This window comes from Leucoraja erinacea, chromosome 32 (genome assembly GCF_028641065.1).
Source record: "Leucoraja erinacea ecotype New England chromosome 32, Leri_hhj_1, whole genome shotgun sequence".
Classification (NCBI taxonomy): Eukaryota; Metazoa; Chordata; class Chondrichthyes; order Rajiformes; family Rajidae; genus Leucoraja; species Leucoraja erinaceus.
In genome coordinates this window covers 22,380,751-22,403,930 of record NC_073408.1, presented here as the reverse complement: position 1 = coordinate 22,403,930, position 23,180 = coordinate 22,380,751, and positions in this window count along the sequence as shown.

Below are 23,180 nucleotides of genomic sequence, written 5' to 3'. Positions count from 1 at the left end.
AAACTGAAGATGTCTTCAAGGAGGTATTCCAGTGTTTGGAATGAGATGACAGCTTTTTATCCTACCAGGGAGTTACAGATCTCAACATCTCACTGAGAAATATTTTTCCTCCAATTCCCCAACTAATACACATACGGAGTTTAAATCTGCTGGTAATCCAAAACAAAACTAGAAAATCGTGCATCATCGATTGAGAGAAAAAAGCAGAGCTGGTATTTCAGGTCATGAAAGACTTTTGATTTTTGAGATGCAGCACAGAAACAGGCCCTTCAGCCCACTGAGGCTGCGCCGACCAGCGATCATTGTAACATTAACACGATCTAACACACTAGTGACAATTTACAATTTTTACTAAAGCCAATTAACCTACAAACCTGTATGTCTTTGGAATGTGGGAGGACACCAGAGCACCCGGAAAAAACCCAAGCATTCACAGGGAGAACGTACAGACAGCGGCCATAGTCAGGCGCAAACCCGGGTCTCTGGCGCTGTGAGGTAGCAACTCTACCGCTGCTCCACTGTGTCACCCTTCAAGAGTTGTGTTTAATAATGTTATAATTTTTCTAATTTTCCTGAACACAAATATTTTGTGTGCTATTTAAATAAATGAATAATCCCGACCCGAAACGTCACCCATCTATAGTATGTTCTCCAGGGATGTTGCCTGACCCGCTGAGTTACTGCAGAACTATGTGTATTTCCTGAATAATTGCAATCTAAGTCAGTGAGTGTGCGATGTTTAAATTTTGAGCGTGCGTGAAAAAATGTATCCAAATGTATCAATGAGCATTCCAAGTGACTGGTGGCGAATCTGTGGAATAATTTCCCACAGAAGGCTGTGGAGGCCAAGCCAATGGCTATTTTTATGGCAGATGTGGATAGATTCTTGATTAGCATGGGTGTCAGGGGTTATGAGGAGAAGGCAGGAGAATGGGGTTAAGAGGGGAAGACAGATCAGCCATGATTGAATGGCGGAGTCGACTTGATGGACCAAATGGCCTAATTCTGCTCCAATCAATTATGAATTTATGACTGCCTGTTCACTCTTAGTTCCTTTCTTCCTGGTTGTCCTTAGTGACAACTGCTGTCACCAACACAGTGGAAGCCTTTGGACTGGAGGTACCACAAGTCCAGGAGTCCATCCTGGATAAGGTGGATAACGTTTTAATTTAAGTATTTGGTGGTTGATGTTATTATTAAAATTATACAAAACAAGACGATTTCCTAACATAGCTTCATTGGTGGAACTGGCTTCTAAAAACTTCAAAAGAATTTTGCCCAGTGCATAGCATTAGTATTAACGTGGAATACAGCAGTTAACAGTTGCAATGATGGAGCTCTGACATTGTCTGTTTCTCATGAGCTACAAACAGTTCACAGGAGGAGCTACCTCTAGTGATGTGCAGCCACTGATTCATCTCTGTAATATTTCCATTGTTGTAATGCAATAAATAGAATAGCCAATATGCAAATGACGCCCAAGTGGAACAGGCCCTTTAATTCATGAACCGCGGGCAGCGCGGTGGTGCAGCCGTAGAGTTGCTGCCTTACAGCACCAGAGACCCGGGCTCGATCCTGACTATGGGTGCTGCTTGTATGTACTTTATACGTTCTTCCCCGTGACCGGCGTGGGTTTACTCCGGGAGATCTTGTTTCCTCCCACAATGCAAAGACGTACCGGTTTGTAGGCTAATTGGCTTGATAAAATTATAAATTGTCCCTAAGGATAGTGTCAGTGTGTGGGGATCGCTGGTTGATGTGGACTATATGGGCTAAAGGGCCTGTTTCTCCACTGTATCTCTAAACTAAACTAAACTAATGTCCTCTATGCATTCACTGAAAGTCACAAGAGTCATTCACTGTTCTGAACTCCCTACCTGCTTTAGTGACACGTCTCAAACTAAATTAAATGTTAGTTGCCCTATTTACCTCCTTAAGCACTTGGTGCCAAACCTTGTGGCTGATTGTGGTATTGTGAGGCTCTTTGCAACACTTTAGTTCAGAGAAACAGAACTGAAACAGGTCCTTCTGCCCACCGAGTCCACACCGACCAGCGATCCCCGAACGTTAACACTACGCTACACTCACGAGGGACAATATTACATGAGTACATTTATACCAAGCCAATTAATCTACAGAATAATGGACGGACTCCAGACTCTTTGGAGTGTGGGAGGAAACCGAAGATCTCGGAGAAAACCCTTGCAGGTCAGGGTGTGAATGTACAAACTCCGTACAGGCTGCACCCGCAGTCAGGATCGAACCCGGGTCTTTGCTGCTGTAAGGCAGTAGCTCTACCGCTACACCACTATGCCACCCTCAGACCATGGAGACCAGCATCTGCGGTTCCATCCTACACTGCATGTGCAAGTTGTTGTTGCTGCCTACAGCGCGTCATGAATGATTAGCAGGCGAGATTCAAGGTCTTCACGCTTCTATTTTAGCAGAGGCAATAACCACTTTATTATAGATTGATTCACTCCTCTGCTGAAATACCCAAGGGATACATTACTCTGAGCGTTCCTGAGATAACATCAGAAACATCGAACAGCTTTGAATGGACGAGTGGGAGAGATCGACAGACAGTCAACATTGTCTGATCGTATTATATTGCCAGTCAAATACGACCTCTTTGATCATTTACATGATCCAAAAGGTCAAGTATCACTCAAGATAAACACACAAAATGCTGGAGTAACTCAGCGGGCCAGGTAGGATTACTCGAGAGGTGGTCTGGGTGATATTTCGGGTCGAGACCCTTCTTGAACAAATGGGCACACTTTGGGCGGCATGGTGGCGCAGTGGTAGAGTTGCTGCCTTGCAGCGTTTGCAGCGCCAGAGACCCGGGTTCGATCCCGTCTATGAGTGCTATCTGTATGGCGTTTGTACGTTCTCCCCGTGACCGCGTGGGTTTTCTCCAAGATCATCGGTTTCCTCCCACAATCCAAAGACGTACGGGTTTATAGGTTAATTTGCTTGGTACAAGTGTAAATTGTCCCTAGTGTGTGTAGGATAGTGTTAATGTGCGGAGATCGCTGGTTGGTGCGGACTTGGTGGACCCAAGGTCCTGATTCCGCGCTGTATCTCTAAAAAAAAACCTTGGCCTTGCACTGGGACCTGGAGTATACGATTAACATGGACTACAAATGCAAGTAATAACTTTCTGTGAAAAGGCTAGGTCTTCACGCCTGCCAGTTTTAGCTTTGCTAATCCGATTCCTGTCAGTAGTAGTGTACATCATCCAGTGTTTTGAGATAGTCTGAAATAAAGCCCCTTGCAAATCTGAGCTAAATCCATATTGTTAAATCTCTGAGGGATTAAGTCCTTGAGTACTTTGATCGAAATAGCTCAGTGGCCTTTGAATAACCAAACCCAGTCGCTTGGCCCGATGTTCACATGAACTTTGTTTAATTTAGTAACATTGGCGTTCTGTCTGGGCAGAACAAAGGCTATTAATTTCACTTACTGTATACTGTAGCTTTTCACAATTGACCAACAATTCAAGTTCCCATTGAGAGATAATTATTCTGTTCTCAAGGACCACTTTTATTGAAAACAATGCTTATATTTTAGCTGCAGTCCAGGATTTGCTGCGTCTTCAGTGTGCAGAGGTAGAGTTGCTGCCTTACAGCTCCAGAGACACGTGTTTGATCCTGAATACGGGTGCTGGCTGTACGGAGTTTGTACGTTCTCCCCGAGACCGGTGTGGTTTTTCTCCGGTTGCTCCAAAGACGTACAGGTTTGCAGGGTAATTGGCTTGGTAAAATTGTAAATTGTTTCAAGTGTGTGTAAGATGGTGTTGGTGTGCAGGGATCGCTGGTCAGCGTGGACTCAGTGGCTGATGGGCCTCATTCCGCACTATATCTCCAAACTAAATTAAACTAAATTGAAGGGACAGAATTGAACTCATTAGAGAAATTGTGCTATTCAGCATAGAAACCAGCTCTTCGGCCCATTGAATCCACGCCGACCATTGATCACCCATTTACACTAGTTCAATGTTATCCCACTTTCTCCTCCACTCCCTACACACTAGGGGAAATTCACAGAGGCCAATTAACCTACAAACCCGAACGTCTTTGGGATGTGGGAGGAAACCGGAGTACCCGAAGGATACCCACGTGGTCACAGGGAGAACGGGCAAACTCCACACCGGCAGCACCCGAGGTCAGGATTGAACCCATGTCTCTGGCGCTCTGCACGAGGCAGCAGATCTATCAGCTACACCACCCGCTCACCTTTACAGGTGTGGGGTGGACATTTCATCCTCAATCCATCCATTAACTTAATTTTCTTTTTGTGCTCCCCACATTCCATTCAGCTCACTGCTGATTCCACCATTCACCTTTACACTTGGAGAAATTTACGGAGGCGAAATAATCTATCAACCTACATGTTTTGGGTATGTGGGAAGAAACCTGGAGACAACCCAGGCAATCATAGGGAGATAGACACAAAAAGCTGGAGTAACTCAGCGAGACTGGCAGAAAAATCCGGAGAGAAGGAACGGGTGACGTTTCAGGTCAAAACCCTTCTTCAGACTGTCATAGGGAGATCATGCAAATTCCACACAGAGTGCATTGGATGTCAAGGTTAAACCCAGGGGAGGCACAAAGTTCTGGAGTAACGCAGCGAGTCAGGCAGCACCTCTGGAGGAAAAGGATGGTGACATTTCGGGTTGGCTCAAACTGACCTGCGAAGTTACTCCAACACTCTGTGTCCATCTTTTTGGAGGTGTGAGATAGCAGCACTACCAGCAGCACCACTGTGATGACGTGATTCCTGGAAAGTGAAGAATGGCAGGTAACCCACAGAATTGATTGCAATTATAAAGGCTTTTGATAGCACAAGAGTTTGGAAGAAAGACTACCAAATGTTGTTGTATCCAAATTAAGTCACGTTAATAAATTTCACGGACACAAAATGCTGGAGTGGCTCAGCGAGATAGGTAGAATCTCTGGATAGAAGGAATGGATGACATTTTAGGTCAAGACCCTTCTTCCGAACCTTTTCCGGCATTCTGTGTCTCTCTTTGACTCCAGCATGTCTTGTGTCTATCTTTTATGTAAACCAGCAACTGCAGTTCCTTCCTGCACATTAATAAATCTCATCAGTGGAGTTGGGAATTGGGAAGAAATTTGTTCGCGTGAAAAATCTTAAGAAAGAAATTAGAAAAGCTAAAAGAAGATATGAGGTTGCTTTGGCAAGTAAGGTGAAAGTAAATCCAAAGGGTTTATACAGCTATATTAATAGCAAGGGATAACGAGGGATAAAATTGGTCCATTAGAGAGACAGAGTGGACAGCTATCTGCAGAGCCAAAAGAGATGGGGGGGATATTGAACAATTTATTTTCTTTGGTATTCACCAAGGAGAAGGATATTAAATTATGTGAGGTAAGGGAAACAAGTAGAGTAGCTATGGATACTATGAGATTCAAGGAAAAAGAAGTACTGACACTTTTGAAAAATATAAAAGTGGATAAGTCTCCAGGTCCTGACAGGATATTCCCTAGGACATTGAGGGAAGTTAGTGTAGAAATAGCAGGGGCTATGACAGAAATATTTCAAATGTCATTAGAAACGGGAATAGTGTCAGAGGATTGGCGTACTGCACATGTTGTTCCATTGTTTAAAAAGGGTTCTAAGAGTAAACCTAGCAATTATAGACCTGTTAGTTTGACGTCAGTGGTGGGCAAATTAATGGAAAAGATAGTTAGAGATAATATATATAAGCATCTGGATAAACAGGGTCTGATTAGGAACAGTCAACATGGATTTGTGCCTGGAAGGTCATGTTTGACAAATCTTCTTGAATTGTTTGAAGAGGTTACTAGGGAAATTGATGAGGGTAAAGCAGTGGATGTTGTCTATATGGACTTTAGTAAGGCCTTTGACAAGGTTCCTCATGGAAGGTTGGTTAAGAAGTTTCAATTGTTGGGTATTAATGGTGTAGTAGCAAGATGGATTCAACAGTGGCTGAATGGGAGATGCCAGAGAGTAATGGTGGATGGTTGTTTGTCAGGTTGGAGGCCACTGACTAGTGGGGTGCCACAGGGATCTGTGTTGGGTTCACTGTTGTTTGGCATGTACATCAATGATCTGGATGAAGGTGTGGTAAATTGGATTAGTAAATATGCCGATGATACTAAGATCGGTGGTGTTGTGGATAATGAAGTAGATTTCCAAAGTCTGCAGAGAGATTTAGGCCATTTGGAAGAATGGGCTGAAAGATGGCAGATAGAGTTTAATGCTGATAAGTGTGAGGTGCTACATCTTGGCAGGACAAATCAAAATCGGACGTACATGGTAAATGGCAGTGAATTGAGGACTGCAGTTGAACAGAGGGATCTAGGAATAACTGTGCATAGTTCCCTGAAAGTGGAATCTCATGTAGATAGGGTGGTAAAGAAAGCTTTTGGTGTGCTGGCCTTTATAAATCAGAGCATTGAGTATAGAAGTTGGGATGTAATGTTAAAATTATACAAGGCATTGGTGAGACAAATTCTGTAGTATGATGTAAAATTTTGGTCGCCCAATTATAGGAAGGATGTTAACTACATAGAGAGAGTACAAAGGAGATTTACTAGAATGTTGCCTGGCTTTCAGCAACTAAGTTACAGCAAAAGGTTGAATAAGTTAGGTCTTTATTTTCTGGAGCACAGAAGGTTAAGGGGGGACTTGATAGAGGTCTTTAAAATGATGAGAGGGATAGACAGAGTTGACGTGGATAAGCTTTTCCCATTGAGATTAGGGAAGATTCCAACAAGAGGACATGACTTCAGAATTAAGGGACAGAAGTTTAGGGGTAACATGAGGGGGAACTTCTTTACTCAGAGAGTGGAAGCTGTGTGGAATGAGCTTCCAGTGGAAGTGGTGGAGGCAGGTTCGATTTTATAATTTAAAAATAAATTGGATAGGTATATGGATGGGAAAGGAATGGAGGGTTATGGTCTGAGTGCAGGTAGATGGGACTAGGGGAAAATAATTGTTCGGCACGGACTTGTAGGGCCGAGATGGCCTGTTTCCGTGCTGTAATTGTTATATGGTTAATGGTTATATAAATGATAAGAATATGAATAATGACCAAATGTAGTAATTAATCGGACTATCATTGCTGCTGATTCCTATGGTCCTATGAGATATTTCACATACATACGTAGGAGAGAGCAGATGGAATTTTGCACGTCCAACCTTAATTAATGCAACAGATACCGGACTGAACAGTGGTGTTAATCTAGATTTCATGAAGGTGGATGATTAAACATAGGGGAAGGTTCAAGAGGCATAAGCTGAAGAGGGCAAGCCTGCATTCATCATAAACAGCGGACATGATCTGAAGAAGGTCCTCGACCCGAAACGTCACCCATTCCTTCTCTCCAGAGATGTTGCCCGGCCTGCTGAGTTACTCCAGCATTTTGTGTCCACCTCCAGTGTAAACCAGCATCTGCAGTTCCTTCCTAGAGACAACCTGAATGACTAGCAATCATGCTGCAGACACAAGGAACTGCAGTAGCTGTAATCTTGAGCAAAAACACAATGAGCTGGATGGAGTAACACAGCAGGTCAGGCAGCAACTGTGAAGGGAATGGATTGGTGACGCTTTGAGTTAGGATCCTTCTTCAGAATGATTGTTGGGTGTGGGGTGGGGTGGGGGGGTGAGCTGGAAAAGAGAGGTGGGAGTTGGGACAAAGCCTGGCGAGTGGACACAAGTAAATGGGTTGATTGGAAGCTGGGTGGATTAAATTACAAGGGGGAGGGATGAAAAGGAGACAAAAAGTTATCAGGAAACGGGAGTGAAGAGCAAAGTCAGAGGGAGAGATATGGGGTGAAGGGAACAGGGGAACAGGAAAGATGGGGGGTTAAAAAGGGAATTGAGGGGCTCAGAGATGTGAGATAAGGGTACGATGGAGGGGAAAGGAGCAGGATGAATGGGCCGGGACAGTGAGAGATATGGGTGTGTGCAGGTAATGGGGTCGGTTGGGGAGGGTATTACATAAAATTGGAGAATTTAATGTCCTGACCGAAGATAGACCCAAAAAGCTGACGTAACTCAGCAGGTCAGACAGCATCCCTGGAGAAAAGGAATACTGTAGGTGATGTTTCGTGTTGAGACCCTTCTTGTAGGGTTGTAAACTAGAGTATGACGTGCTGTTCCTTTAGTTTGCGTGTGACCTGAGAGTGCAAAGGGGAGTTAAAATGGTTAGCGACCAGGAGATCTGGTAGATCTTGGCTCATGTTTGGCAAAATGGTTGCCTCATCTGCGCTGGGCTTGTTTTTGTAACTCTACAAAGAGTTTGAGGCTGTAACTTATCCTATTTTCTGCCAGCAGGTCGGACTAGTGACAGGTCGGGACAGGTCGAGAATATGAAAATCCTGTTGCGATTTACAATTGATGGTGAGATGCTGTGTTTAGAGTTTAGAGTCTCAACCTCCTTCTACATCAACCCCCTTATTTTAGTCTAGTTTAATTTACTTTAGTTTAGTTTAGTTTAATTTAGATATACAGCGTGGAAACAGGCCCTTCGGCCCACCGAGTCCACACCGACCAGTGGTCCCCTTACACGAGCACACACTACGCTCCAGGGACAACTTGCAATTTTTACACAAGTCAAGTCAACAGAGTTTATTGTCATGTGCCCCTGATAGGACAATGAAATTCTTGCTTTGCTTCAGCACAACAGAACATAGTAGGCATTGACTACAAAACAGATCAGTGTGTCCATATACCATTATATAAATATATACACACATGAATAAATAAACTGATAAAGTGCAAATAGCAGATAATGGGCTATTAATGTTCAGAGTTTTTTGTCCGAGCCAATTAACCTGCAAACCTGCGCGTCTTTGGAGTGTTGGAGGAATCAGGAGCGCCCGGAGAAAACCCACGCAGGTCACGGGAAGAACGTACAAACTCCGTACAGACAGCATCCATAGTCAGGATTGAACCCGGGTCTCTGGCGCTGTGCGGCAGCAACTCTACCCACTGCTTGCTAGGAATAACAACCAAGGAATGCATTATTGTGCAGCCAGAAATTGGTTAATGGACTGTGATTTGCACAAGTTCTGCTGCTGGTGCCTATAATAATAATAATCTTATTTATATAGCACATTTTTAGTCAACTTGCATTGACCCCAAAGTGCTTCACATAATTGCATTACATTTACACACAGGCAAAGGTGGGTGAAGTGTCTTGTCCCAAGGACACAACGACAGTATGCACTCCAAGCGGGATTCGAACCGGCTACCTTCCGGTCGCCAGCCGAACACTTAGCCCATTGTGCCATCTGACGTCCCTGTAGATGCATGTTGGGTGGTCGCTGACCCAAGGAGATCGACAAACTTGATCTGCCACATTTATACTTGCTTAGTAACAGCAGGCGTTCAGCTCATACACAGCCAACCAACCGACCAATGCCTTTGGCCTAAAGCTGAACACAAAGTGTAAATTCAATAAAAACGTTGTCATGGATTAATACGCCAACGTAACAATTGCTTTTTGCCTCGGATCAATGAATATGATTATGTAGGGCTGCTATTAATCTTCACACATTCACCACATTCCTGTCAGGGTTGAGGAAAAGACAACGAGCGTATCGCAGTGAATTTGAAGCATTTTGTGATCAGATCCCAACCGAGGAGGGATTTTGACACAAAATGCTGCAGTAACTCAGCGGGACAGGCAGCATTTCTTGAGAGAAGGAATGGGTGACGTTTCGGGTCGAGACACCTTCTTTTCACACTTCTGTACCTCTTGCCTGATGGGAGAGGGGAACATAGTTTATTAATGAGTTCCTGGCACATTAATCATTAATGATTAATGATTAATGTGCCAGGAACACACTGCAGGTGGTGGTGGTGGAGGTAGAAACAATAGCTGCATTTAAAAGGCTTTTGGATAGGCGCATGCATATGCAGAAAATGTAAGGATAGAGTGATATGGATCGCATGCAGGCAGAGGAGATTACTTTAACTTGGCATCCCATATTGTACAGACATTTGGAGCCTGTTCCTGTGCGGTACTGTTCTATGTTTCAGTTTCCCACCCATCCTAAGTTGGAAATATGTAGGAACTGCAGATGCTGGTTTACACCGAAGATAGACACAAAATGCTGGGGTAACTCAGCAGAGCAGGTCGCATCACTGGAAAGAAGGAATGGGTGACGTTTCAGGTCAAGAAAGGTCTGAAGAAGAGTCTTGTCCTGAAACATCACCCATTCCTTCTATCTAGAGATGCTGCCTGTCCCACTGAGTTACTCCAGCATTTTGTGTCTATCTTTTAAGTTGGAAATAAATTGCCATCCTTCAATCTTGCTGGTTCTAAAACCTGGTGCAAGCAACTCGTGTCTTACACTGTGGTTACGTGCATGAATAGCAATGTGCAAATCACGAAACGTGTAAATCAAACATATGCTGGGCACTGTACATGGCTAAGTTCTCAAACGTGCCAGGCATAATCTTGAGCACATTATTCCAAATATTGGTGTGCGTAAATTAAACTTCAACAGTAATTAGAACCAGCGTGTTAGTCAAAAAGCCTGTAAGCCCAGTACATGTAATATGCAAATAGTCTGTATTGTGTAGGAGCTAACTGCAGATACTGTTTTAAGCCCCTGTCCCACTTACGTGTCCTTGGCACGCTAATTACATGACCTCGTGGTTGCGTTTAGCCTTTTAGAGATTGCAACCTTCACGTGGTCCGCCCTGTTTCGACGAATGCAATCAACCTGGCGTGCACAATCAAGTAAGATCAAATAGAACAAGTTGTCCTACAACTTTAGGCTGTGCGTGCCATAAGCACAAAGAAGAAGAAGGCAAGACTGAAGCACTTTTTTCCTGAGATACAGCATGGAAACAGGCCCTTCTGCCCATCGGGTCCACGCTGCCCATCTATCACCCATTCACACTTGTTCTATATCATCCCACTTTTTCATTTACTACTTACATATTAGGGGCACTTTTACGCAGGCTAATTAGTCTTCAAACCCACACTGCTTTGGAATGTAGGAAACTGGAGCATCAGGAGGAAACCCACACATAATGACGTGTGAACTCACCACAGATGATACAATATGATACGATAGAACTTTATTTATCCCAGGAGGATAATTGGTCTCCCAACAGCCATAAAACACAACAAGACACACAAAACATGTAATTAAAGTGAGAAATGGAAAGGATTGGGGATATATAAAGATTGGTGAGTAGAGGTGGGGGGGAGGGGAGTCAGTCAACCCTACGAGAGAAGGGGAGGAGTTTACGGTTTGATAGCCACAGGGAAGAAGGATCTCCTGTGGCATTCTGGCCTGCATCTTGGTGGAACCAGTCATTTGCTGAAGGTGCTCCTCTGCTTGACCAGTGTGTCATGGAGGGGGTGAGCTGTATTGTCCTGGATGCTCCGCAGTTTGAGGAGAAACCTCCCCTCCAAGACCACCTCCCATGAATCCAACTCCCCCCTCAGGATGAAGCCAAGATCCGTTCTCCAGACAGCACCCAGGGTCACGATCGAATCCCCGGTCTCTACCAGCTGCACCACTGTATTACCCTCTGCATTTACAACAATTTCCAACTCTCTGCAGCCTGAGGTGCCAACGGATGATCCACCTGAAGATCCAAACAATGGCTTTGAACCCTGGATACGGCAATCAGCCCACACGTTTGAGAGTTCCAACTATGCAGGAAGGACGATGTCATCTCCACGCTGTAGTCCGAATCAAGCTGCTCCAATGTAGCCACAACCTGGAACCACCCAATACATAGAACATATAAAACATTGAACAATGCAGTGCAGGAACAGGGCCACAATCCCCAAGATCATCTGCCATGGTCAGATATATTTGAGTGACAAAGGAGGTGGTAAGAAACCAACTTCAGTGAAAAAGATGTAAGAGAAATCAAGCATAATTAAGACAGATGAGAAGTGAAAGTTGGCCTGAAGTTTCAATTATCGAGTTGAAACACTGTTAATAATACCTCTCACCTATTTTGCATAATATTAAACAAAAGTTTTAAGAATTTGCAAACTTATTAAAGATGTTACAGCTATTGTTTGAGTCAATTATGTACATTTTTGACAGCCGTCCTTAGTTGCATTTGTTTTCACTGACCTTCAGACAGAGAGCAGTCCAGCTAACCCTACAAGCTCCCTTGTATCAAACTCAGTCCCAGCCCATTGGGATGATGGGAGAACACGATAGCTTTTGCATAAGGATCACTGGCCTTTTTTAGTTCTGAATTTTAAAATGGGCACAGGTCATATTTCAATGTTTATAAATAACACCAAATTGTGGAATATTTTATTGTGAGTAGGAGCATAGTTCATAGAACGAGAACATATGCCATGCAGCATAAACCATAGAACATAGAACATAGAATGTTGAACATAGAACATAAAATGTAGAACATGTAACATAGAATGTAGAACATGTAACATAGAATGTAGAACATAGAACATAGAATGTAGAACATGTAACATAGAATGTTGAACATAGAACATAGAATGTAGAACATTGAACATAGAACATAGAATGTAGAACATAGAACATAGAATGTAGAACATAGAACATAGAACATAGAACATAGAACTACAACATAGAACTACAACATAGAAGATAGAACTGGAACATAGACCATGAACATAGAATTAGAACATGGACCATAGACCATAGAACAGAATATAGTACATAGAAGATAGAACTGGAACTAGAACATAGAATATTGAATATAGAGCATAGAATGTAGGACAGTACATCATATGTGCAGGCCCTTCAGCCCACAATGTCTGTGTTGAACATGATGCTAAGACCAACACTTAACTGCCCACACATAACCCATATCCCTCCATTCCCTGCATATCCATGTGCCTATCAAAACGCTTCTTAAACGCCACTGCCTCCTCCACGACCCATGGCAGCACGTTCCAGGTATTCATAATAATAATAATAATACATTTTATTTTCGGGGCGCCTTTCAAATCTCAAGGTCACCTTACAAAGATTAAACAGAAGAGAAAAAAAACATATAGTCGGAGAAAAATAAATAATAAGGACATCATCAATACACAAATTAAAGATAGAAATCGCTCCAAAGACACAAAATCAAAAAATCAAAAAAAAACACAATGTGACGAGAGAGCAGCGGCAGCTAAAGCGCGCCAGCGTCCACTCTCTCTTCCGACAGCCATCTTGGACACAGACTAACAAAGTACCTTACACACAGAAAAATCATCCCCCCACAGTGGTTACCACTGTGGGGGAAGGCACAAAAGTCCAGTCCCCAACCCCGGTTCTCCCAAAAGTCAGGCCTATTAAGGCCACCGCTGTTGCCTCTACGGAGGCCCGATGTTCCTTGTCGTTCTGGCCGGGTGGTCTTGCCCTGGCGTCGGGAGAGTCCCCACAGCGGCCAGGCCACCTGGAACGGCCACTTCCTAGCAGTGGATCGTCGGCTTCCGAAGCCGACAAGGACGCACCGGGTTGGAGCTCCCAGGCTCCCGATGTTAATGTCGGCGCGCCCGCTCTGCTCCGCAGACCCGCAGCCCGGAGGTGTTGCTCTCGGCGGTCCAGCTCACCGGAGCTCCAGCGCGTCGATCCAGCGCAGCAACCCAGGCAAGGCATCGCCCACTCCGCTCCGCGATAGCGCTCCAGCGCTGTGCCGCCAGCGAAGCCAAGGTGCTGGGCGGTCCCCGCCAGGAAATGGCGCTCCAAGCCCGCTGGTAGGCCACGAGGACGGGTCGACGGGCAGCCCAGAGAAAAAGCTGCCTTACGTACCAGGTAGGGACCTAGAAGTAAAGTTACCTCCTTCCCCCCACAATAAGAAGTCAATTTCTCCGAAAAAACAACGAACAAAACTAACTAAAAACTGGAAAAAAAAATGAATTAAACGGCTGGCTGCTGGTTAGCAGCCGTTCCCCAAGATGGCTCCTCCTCCTCATCACCCTCTGTGTAAAAAAACCTGCCATGCAAATCTCTTTTAAACTATGCCCCTCTCACCTTAAAGCTATGTCCTCTAGCCTTTGACACTTCTACCGTGTCTATGCCTCTTATCATAATATATACTTCAATCGGGTCTCCCCTCAACCTCCGGCATTCCAAAGGAAACAATCCCAGTCTTTACAACCTCTATGTGTGGTTTATAGACCCATATCAGGCATCATTCTGGTCAACCCCCCTCTGCATCTTTTCCAAAGCCTCCAGCTATGTTCCTCCTCCCTGGTCTGTAATTGTACAATGAATTTGCATTGAATGTTTTTTATTGTTTATTAAAAATGGCACCAGGGAAGAGAACAGCAAAAAGCCCAACAAGAGCAAATAATGTTTAATGCAGAGAGATCAGGAGACAAGGCTTGCGTCAAGAATTAAGAATGTTTTATTGTCATATGTCCAGGAACGGAACAACAAAATTCTAACTTGCAACAGCACAACAGGTTTGTAAACAGAGTACTCAATAGATTTAAAACAATAATTTAGACCTCAGACTTTAGTGATGCAGCGTGGAAACAGGCCCTTCAACCCATCGAGTCCGTGCCGACCAGTAATCACCCCGCACACTAACACTATTCTACATACAAGGGACAATTTACAATTTTATCAAAGCCAATTTTACTTCGGAGTCACGTGAGGAACTCCATGAAAGAAACCCGCTACGACGCATGCGTGTCATATCGCATACACGCATTGAACGAGTCAGAAGTGGGAGACGACGTCTCCCTAGAGAGAAAGGCAAAGAAGCAGGTAAGAGACTGCAAAAATTTTTCCACTTACCTTGCAGGTAGGAAATACAAGAAGCTGCTGGAGAGGAGACTGCAGAAATATTGCAGCCACCAGCTAGCAGCAGCCGTTAGCGCGAACCCTCCGGAGAGGATTCCCAAACGGCTATTTTTAGCACAGAACAGCTGTGCCCGACGTCGCTCCCCGCACCGGCAAGAGACTGCTGCCGGGCGGGAAACAAAGCTACACGGCCCGGGGAGTTTCTAGACCAAGTCGGGTCTATTTTTAGATGCAGTCGTTCGGCGCTCCGCAGCTGATTGAAGCAGCTGCACCACCCGGGAGAGGAGAGAGCCGACATCGGGGACAGCAGCCCATGGACCTGCGCTACGGGGTCCGTGGGGCTGCGGGAGGAAGGACGTTCCTCCGAAAACGGCAGGCTGAAAACCAGTACAGGTAAGAACAAATTTCCCTTACCTTTTTGGTGCTTTTTCCAGACGTGCTTGCTGTATTCTGAAGAGACTGGTGTGTTGCTGAACAGCAGGGAGCCAGCTAAGGACGTCGGGGCACAGCCACAGGTCGTTACTGGTGTGATGCTGAACAGCAGGGAGCCAGCGACTGATGTCAGTATAGAGCTGAAGGGCTGTTGTTTAATGACCAGCAGCAGCCAGCAATAAATGTCGGCACCAGCATCTCCCAGATGGGAGCAAGTGCCAAACTTCACCCTAAATGGGTAGAGGTGCCCGTGAGTACCAGGACCATGGGGAACGGTCCAGTGCCCGTAGGCATGGGGACGGGCAGTGGGATATACCGCGTGCGACTAGTGCCCGAGAGCACCAAGGTCGGCAGGAGCGGTCCCATATATTAAGCACCCGCGACGACTAGTGCCCGAGAGCATGTAAGTCGGCTGGAGCGGTTTGCTGGAGTAAAATTCTCCATATTGGCAGGCTCCGGGATTGGAGGTAGCCACAGTGGGCAAATAATAATATAAGTCCCACAGCAGTTTCCCATATGGGCTGCATGAAATGTCGGACGCCTCTGAGGAGGGTATGGAAGGTCTGACGGGGTAAAGCCTGAGCAGGTGATGGAGCCACTGTCCCCTATTGAAGGGGGGGAAAACAACCTGCCAAACATGATGAGCAGTACTGCCAGCAGAACTCACGGAGAATGATTGCGAGAGGATGGCTGTGAGTATTGAAGGACTGTGAGTCCACCCATCAACTTCAAGCTAATATTTTTGCTGAAGTGTTGGCAAGGCTTCTATACCCCGGAATATTGTGGTGCTCTTAATGTAGCCATTGTTACAGGTGCATTTGCAGACATGTTGGGAAGGCCGTTAGGAGTTGGGAAAATCCGTAATACTCTGAAAGGTCTCATGGCGGGCATAACAGCTTTGGCCCGCATGTTAAATAAGGTGTACAAAATTAGTGACCACAAGGATGCCATTAGCACTATTTTTTTGCAATGTGCAGTTTGAAGGGCCATTAAGCCAGCTCTAGACCCTCGTTCGCTATACTATGTAAGCAAAGGGCTATAGACCCCGTTATTTGGGGGGGGGAGACCTGTCTAAACAGGTAAAGAATTGGCGAGGAGGCTTGACTTTGGGGCTGATTAAAGCATCCAAAGGTTATCTGGGGAAGACATTAACCTCATGTGCATCCTAAGAGAGGTAGTGTTTTTGTAATTATACTACAAAGAATTGGGCAGAGGTACCCAGCAGCAGCGTCCTGTTTAGGGTTTGGGCCGGGACGACCACTGTGGAAGATGCAAAAGTAACATTAACCTTTAGGCTCTCCACAACCGCATATGAAACCAAGAAAAATAACTTGGTTACCACCAATACCATGGAGGTAGGTGAATTTGGGGCTCCAGCATTAATAGGGAGCATGGAAGTTGGAGGGACATTGCAACTTCATGTTGAAGCATGGTGTAATATATCTATGGACAGATATATCCTTAGAAGTTTTAAGGGATATCTGATAGAGTTTCTACACAAACAAAACCCTCCAGTACAACATATACCGGACAGATATACATGCTGGTAATGGAATAAACCAAACCTGAACAACAGGATTTGTCTCAAATATCTTTATTAGAAATAAGAAAGATGGGGGTTGCCGTATTATTATGGATTATCAATACTTCACAATGTTGTGCAATATATTCATTTTAAAAATGGATACTTTTAGCAGTGCTAAAGACTTAGTGTTCAGCAGGCTACTGTATGGCAAGTATTAATCTTTAAGATCCTTGCTATTCAATATCCAACAGGGGGAAAAATTTTAAACCAGCGTTGGGACTGCTGCAACACCAAAATCATAGAGTAATGGTATAGTTGGATGATATCCTTATTGTGGGAATAACTTATGAATCGGCATGTTAGGCAGTGGTTGCCACTAAACAATTGTTTGAACAGCTGGGATTCATTATCCATCCACTTAAGTCAAAATTGACACCATTAACACATTTAATATGTTAATGACTTTACTAATATGGAAAGCCACAGAGTTTAATGGGCGCATATATTATAGAGGTCATTTATTTTGGCCAATGGAAAAATGATAGAAGCTATAAAAGAATTACAATGTTGGGAACACAATGTTAAGTATTGCTCCAAACCCAATAGTTATTCACAACCCGTCTGTGCTATTACAAACAGTTGCTCACCAGCCTGCAATATGGATGACTGAGTTTCAGCACTGTGAATAGTGCCAAAAGTGCATTGTCAAGTTATTGGTGGCAAGGAACAGTAAGACAGTCTGTGGGATCACATCCTCTGGCAGTTAATAATTTTAGAGGATATGTTAACACCAAGCCACCAAAAAATAAGATACAACTATATCTGGAATGTAAGTGTGGCTTTGATCTTGCTAAGGAATGGGTCGCCGGCTACAGCATTAAATCTGGATAACTAACTAGAAATGGTAATGCTGATAGCGCTAGTCACAGCGCATAAGCTCCAGTTATTGCTAAAAGTAGACTGGATGGCTTCACTATTGCGGCACGAAGTTTGGGGTTTGTGATCCAGGACCGTATTATTAAACAAAATAGGCCAGGATCAGCGGGGCAGGTCATAGAATTGATGGCCTACTCGGAGGACAATGCCTCTGTATAGTAAAGTACGGTTTTGTTATACAGTAAAGGGAAAAAGGCTATCAGAGGCAAGGAATTGGTGTTTAATCAGCTATAAGATACTGTACCATAGATTGTAACTCAGACCATTTCGCGGTGGCTGAAATATGGGATATGATAGGCGGGAGTGGACAATAACATATTTAATTCTCACCCCACCAGGGCTGCAGCTACATCTGCAGCAAAACGCCTTGATGTATCCATGGACCAAATCCTCAGGATTGCAGGATGGTTGTTGGAGAATACATTTCAGAAATGTTAACAAACCAGTTAGCAGTATGGGAACGTTTTTTCGGGGAACAATTTTAAGTTCTGTATGATAATTGATCCCTGAAGAATACAGGGTTATGATTTGAATTAATTCGATATTATTTATCATTTCCATTAAAGAATTGGTATGAATGCTTTGAATATAATTAACAAATTCCTCTCTAACTACCAAGGCAGTTGTGAAGCATGGACTCGTTTTCCACGGCATGAGGTCACAGAGCTTTAAAATCTTTCATGGAGTCCCTCACGTGACTCCGAAGTAAAATAGTAAGATTAAACGAGAACTTACCAGTTTGAAGTTTGATCTGTATTTTATGAGGAGGAACGTTGAGGGAATACATGCCCTCCGCTCCCACCCTCATAGGGTCAAATCTTAAGCTGGTATCTCTTTGATAATCTTGCTATTTTAGGTCAATATAGGGTATCTGTGACCTCACACCGCTGCTTTGAAGGATGACACGCATGCGTCGTAGCGGGCTTCTTTCATGTATTCCCTCAACGTTCCTCCTCATAAAATACAGATCAAACTTCAAACTGGTAAGTTCTCGTTTAATCTTACTATTAACCTACAAACTTGTACGTCTTTGGAGTGTGGGAGGAAACCGGAGTACCTGGAGAAAACCCACGTGGTCATGGGAAGAACGTACAAACTCTGTATAGACAGCACCCATAGTCAGGATTGAACCTAGTCTCTAGTGCTGTAAAGTAGCAACTCTAACGCTGTGCTAGCGCTCAGCCCCTTCAATAAATGAAAAAATTCGTTTAAATAAATAAGTAAATCAGTTCAGTTAATGAAAAAAACAGGACCAAGGAAAGTCAAAGTACAACTTTGGGTGGCATGGTGGCACAGCACTAGAGTTGCTGCCTTACAGCGCTTAGAGCGTCAGAGACCCAGGTTTGATCACGACTACGGGTGCTGTCTATATGGAGTTTGTACGTTCTCCCCGTGACTGCGTGGGTTTTCTCCAAGATCTTTGGTTTTCTCCCACTCTCCAAAGTATGTAGGTAAATTGGCTTGGTAAATGTAAAAAATTGTCCCTAGTGTGTGTAGGATAGTGTTAATGTTCGGGGATCGCTGGTCAGCGCGGACCCGATGGGCTGAAGGGCCTGTTTCCGCACTGTATCTCTAAAGTAAACTAACCTAAACTGCCAAAGAGGGAGCATGAACAGAGACATGGAATGCAACTGGTCGAGCTGCTTACTCGCATTGCCAGAGAACCCGGTTCGATCCCGACCTCGGGGTTACGTTCAGAGTTTGAACATTCTTCCTGTGACCGCATTGTTAATCCTGGCTAAATTGGACCAGCTAGGACTTCAAAATGGGGTTAAGTTTCAGGGTTGCTGGGAGATTTGGTCAAATTGGAACTACCCTCTGCAGAGCTGGGACAAGCTGCGCGAGGTGCCAGAGTGTCTGGAGCTTAGATACAATTTGCAAGCAAAGAATGGGGCCCACGGTGTGGTTTTTGCATTGAATTTCGACACCATGAGTCGGAGCGGATCGATCATTCGCGGGCTTGGAAAAGGGGCTAATCGAGATCATTAGAACAGAGGCCGGATTTTGTAAATATTCTCTGCATGTAAATAAATTTTGAGAAATTAAAAGTTAAGATTAGATTGTGTTAAGTCCGCGGTCCGTCATTTGTGTTGCTGCTTGTGCGAGTGGTTAAAGATTTATAACTTGAAGCGAGTGTGTGTTCAGTTGCAGCTACGGCGCGGCCTAAGGACATTGGAAGCCGCCGACTCCGGTAGGAGGGGGCCGACTCTGTGTCCACGCCGCTGAGGACGTCCCGCAGCCCCGACGTCGGACTTGTATCATCCCGGCGAGCGGTCCTGGTCATCGGGCCACCCGTAGCTGCAACTGTGGAGGGCTTGGGGAGGCCCTGACCACGGGGAACAGTGGAGGAAGAGACTGACTTTGGTGCCTTCCCACACAGTGGGAAACTTTGATTCTGCTGTGTGGGGATGTTTTGTGTTAAATTCTATAGTGTGTTGAGTCCTGTTTATTTTTATTGTATGGCTGTATGGGAATTCATTTCACTGTGCCATCTGGCACATGTGACAATTAAATCTATCTTGAATCTTGAATCTTGAAGTTAGATATTCGTAGTGTTTAATTTAGATATTCGTATTTGTTTAAGATTGTTTTGTAAGAATCTGAATCGGAGTGGTTTGATCAGGGGTTGTACTCCTTCGATCGCTGCATCGGTGGAGGAGTCATCCTGCGATTGATTGTGCCACGACGAGGATTAATAATAGTGGGGTTTACTGGATGCTTATAGTTTATATTGGGATGTGTTTTGGGTTATTGATTATCGGGGAAATTAAACCCACTTTTGAAAGATCAACTTTGGCCGTTGGGGGGAATAAAGTATTTAATCGTGATAAACTACATAGAGAGAATCATTAAGATTTATGGGACTAGAGAAGAAGCAAACGAGTTAATTCAGATGTGGAAGGCATTCGTCACAAAAAAAATAAAATAGAAATAAATTGTTTTACTGTCCACCCTAAGAATGGCAGCTTGTAAATTGGGAATAGGGAAGACAATAGAACTGATCCTTCTCAAGACATTTCAGAGCGGGGACAAGGAGAATTAATAAGCCAACAGCAGGAGCAGGAGCAGGAGGGAGTGTTGTCTTTCAGAAAGGAGACTGCTGAACCGGCTCTTAAAGGGAAGTTGCCGACGGAAATTAAATTGGGTAAATTGGGTAAGAATGAGAAAGGGTTTGTACCCCTTGAAGATATAGAGCCACAGTGTCCCTCACAGAACTCTCACGTTCCCAATACGGGGGAACCGTGCGCAGCTTGTGGGCGGCGCACATGGGAGGAGTCGGTGTTGTCCAGCTCCTCCCCCTGAATTTGATCTAACATAGAAACATCAGGAAGAGATCTTGTATCTCCTTGGATTGTCCTCCTATGGGTTGAAGGCAATAGCGGAAACCAAGGAGCTAGAAAGAAGACGTCATCGACATGGGTGCTGAAACTAATTAGGGATTCCAGAAGTGAAAGAATAAAATAATCTTTCTTGAAATCTTGAAGATAAAACAAATAGCCTTTCAGGGGGTGAGATAAGGGGAGAATATGGATGGATTGGTCCGGACATAGATAATATGGTGTCCGAACAAGTCACCACAAAAGAGAATTTAGTAAGAACTACCCCTGGACAATGCGTTTGTAGGGAAATGCCCGCGACAGGTATAAATGTTCCTCAGGCCACAGACAATAAGACATCAAGGCAGCCTAGTTGAACGGCAGCACGGAGATTAGAGACTCGAATAAAAGAGATAAGAATGAGGAGGAAGAGGACTTTAAGGCCTAGATAGACATCCCATTTACAGAACCAACATTTCCTAGGTTTGGCTGGTGAGGTTGTAGAGCTATCCGGCCCGATCAGTGTTTTAGTTGTGGGGGACTTGGGCGCTGGGGTCGGTCGTGTCCAATGAGAGAATATCATCAGGGGGGGGGGGGGGGGGGGGGGGGAAGAGGAGGAGGCCACGGGGTCACGGAAACCGATGGATTCCAAGAGGCCACCTAGGCTCCTGTGACCCTGAAGGTAGAGGATGGGGACACTGGCAGGGGGATCAGGGGGAAGGGACATTCCAACAGTCCAACCCATTTCGGTGGCCCTGACCTGCCAGCTAGCACCAATACCATCTGATAAAATTTAAAGGCATCCTCACCTGGCCTGAGAAACAGCACTGTACATTAAACCGGAACACCACCCCTTCCAAATAGGAGAATCCGACTCTCAGAGAACCCTCACAAAAGGAAGAGGTACGACAGGAAACATAGTAGCTAGCATGAAAAGAGATAACAACTGAGGAATGGAAATGGCACTAGGGAGAGAAGAAACAAGCTTACTGTGCAGGAGGAATGGGAGTGGGGAAAAGAAGATATTGAACTAATGTATTGCTGAGCTTTGTGCCTGCAGGACAGTATGTCAACACGAGACTATGTGGGGAGTGAGGTAAAATAATGCACAGACACCTAAGAACGGAAAGAAGACAGCGAAAGGTAATGTAGCTCCCCAGAAAAAGGTGACTAGCAGGAAGAATTGATACTGTCCTGCCCCTTTAAGACATTTGGGAAGGCCAACAGGCAGAGCAACATGCTCCTCAGTATCTCCACTCCCTAGTAACCGACACCATCATCAGAAAGGAGGAAGAAAAAGACCTACCCTAATGCCCAACTTTAATATCACCTAGCTACTGAAGGAATAAAAGGAAGGAGAATAAAGGACACTTTGATCATCTTTAATAGAAACAACATCGACGACTTATAACGACTTCTGGGACAAACGTCACTCTAAAGGACTGATTTCAAATAAAATATGTCTCTGTGGTTTGGAGTAAAATACCTGAATTGCGTCTAAATTATGGGTTTTAGAAATAAAATTGTAAATTGTGAATTCGGCCTTGAAATTGTATGATGAATTGGAGGGACTTTAAAATGTTCAAAATTTGGAATAGACTTGTGGAATCTGACAGGACTAATTGGATTTTGATTATTAACTGACTTCAAAGGTTCAAAGGTTCTTTATTTTTCACATACACCAATTGGTGTAGTGAAATACGGATTGCCATGGCAGCACATTAGAAAGAGAATAAAACATAATAATAATAAAAATAATAAAGAAATCTAAATGTAAAAACATCACCGCATAATGATTCCCACTATGAGGGAAGGCACAAAGTCCAGTCCCCATCCCATGCCCACCCATAGTCGGGCCTATTAAGGCCTCCACAGTCGCCTTTATGGAGGCCCGATATTCCAAGCCCTTCTCGCCGGATGATGGTGCTCCGGCGTCGGGAGATTCCTCTCAGTGGCTTGGTAAGACCAGAGGTGGGGGCCTGTGCATTTATGTAAACAAAGCATGGTGCACGGACTCCACCATCATCGAGAGTCACTGTTCAGCTAACCTTGAGTTCCTCTTGGTTAGATGCAGACCGTTCTATCTGCCCAGAGAGTTCACCTCCACTGTTGTGACTGCAGCCTATATCCCTCCTGATGCTAATGCCAAGCTTGCAATGAAAGAGCTGCATACTGCCATTAGCAAACAACAGACTCACAACCCC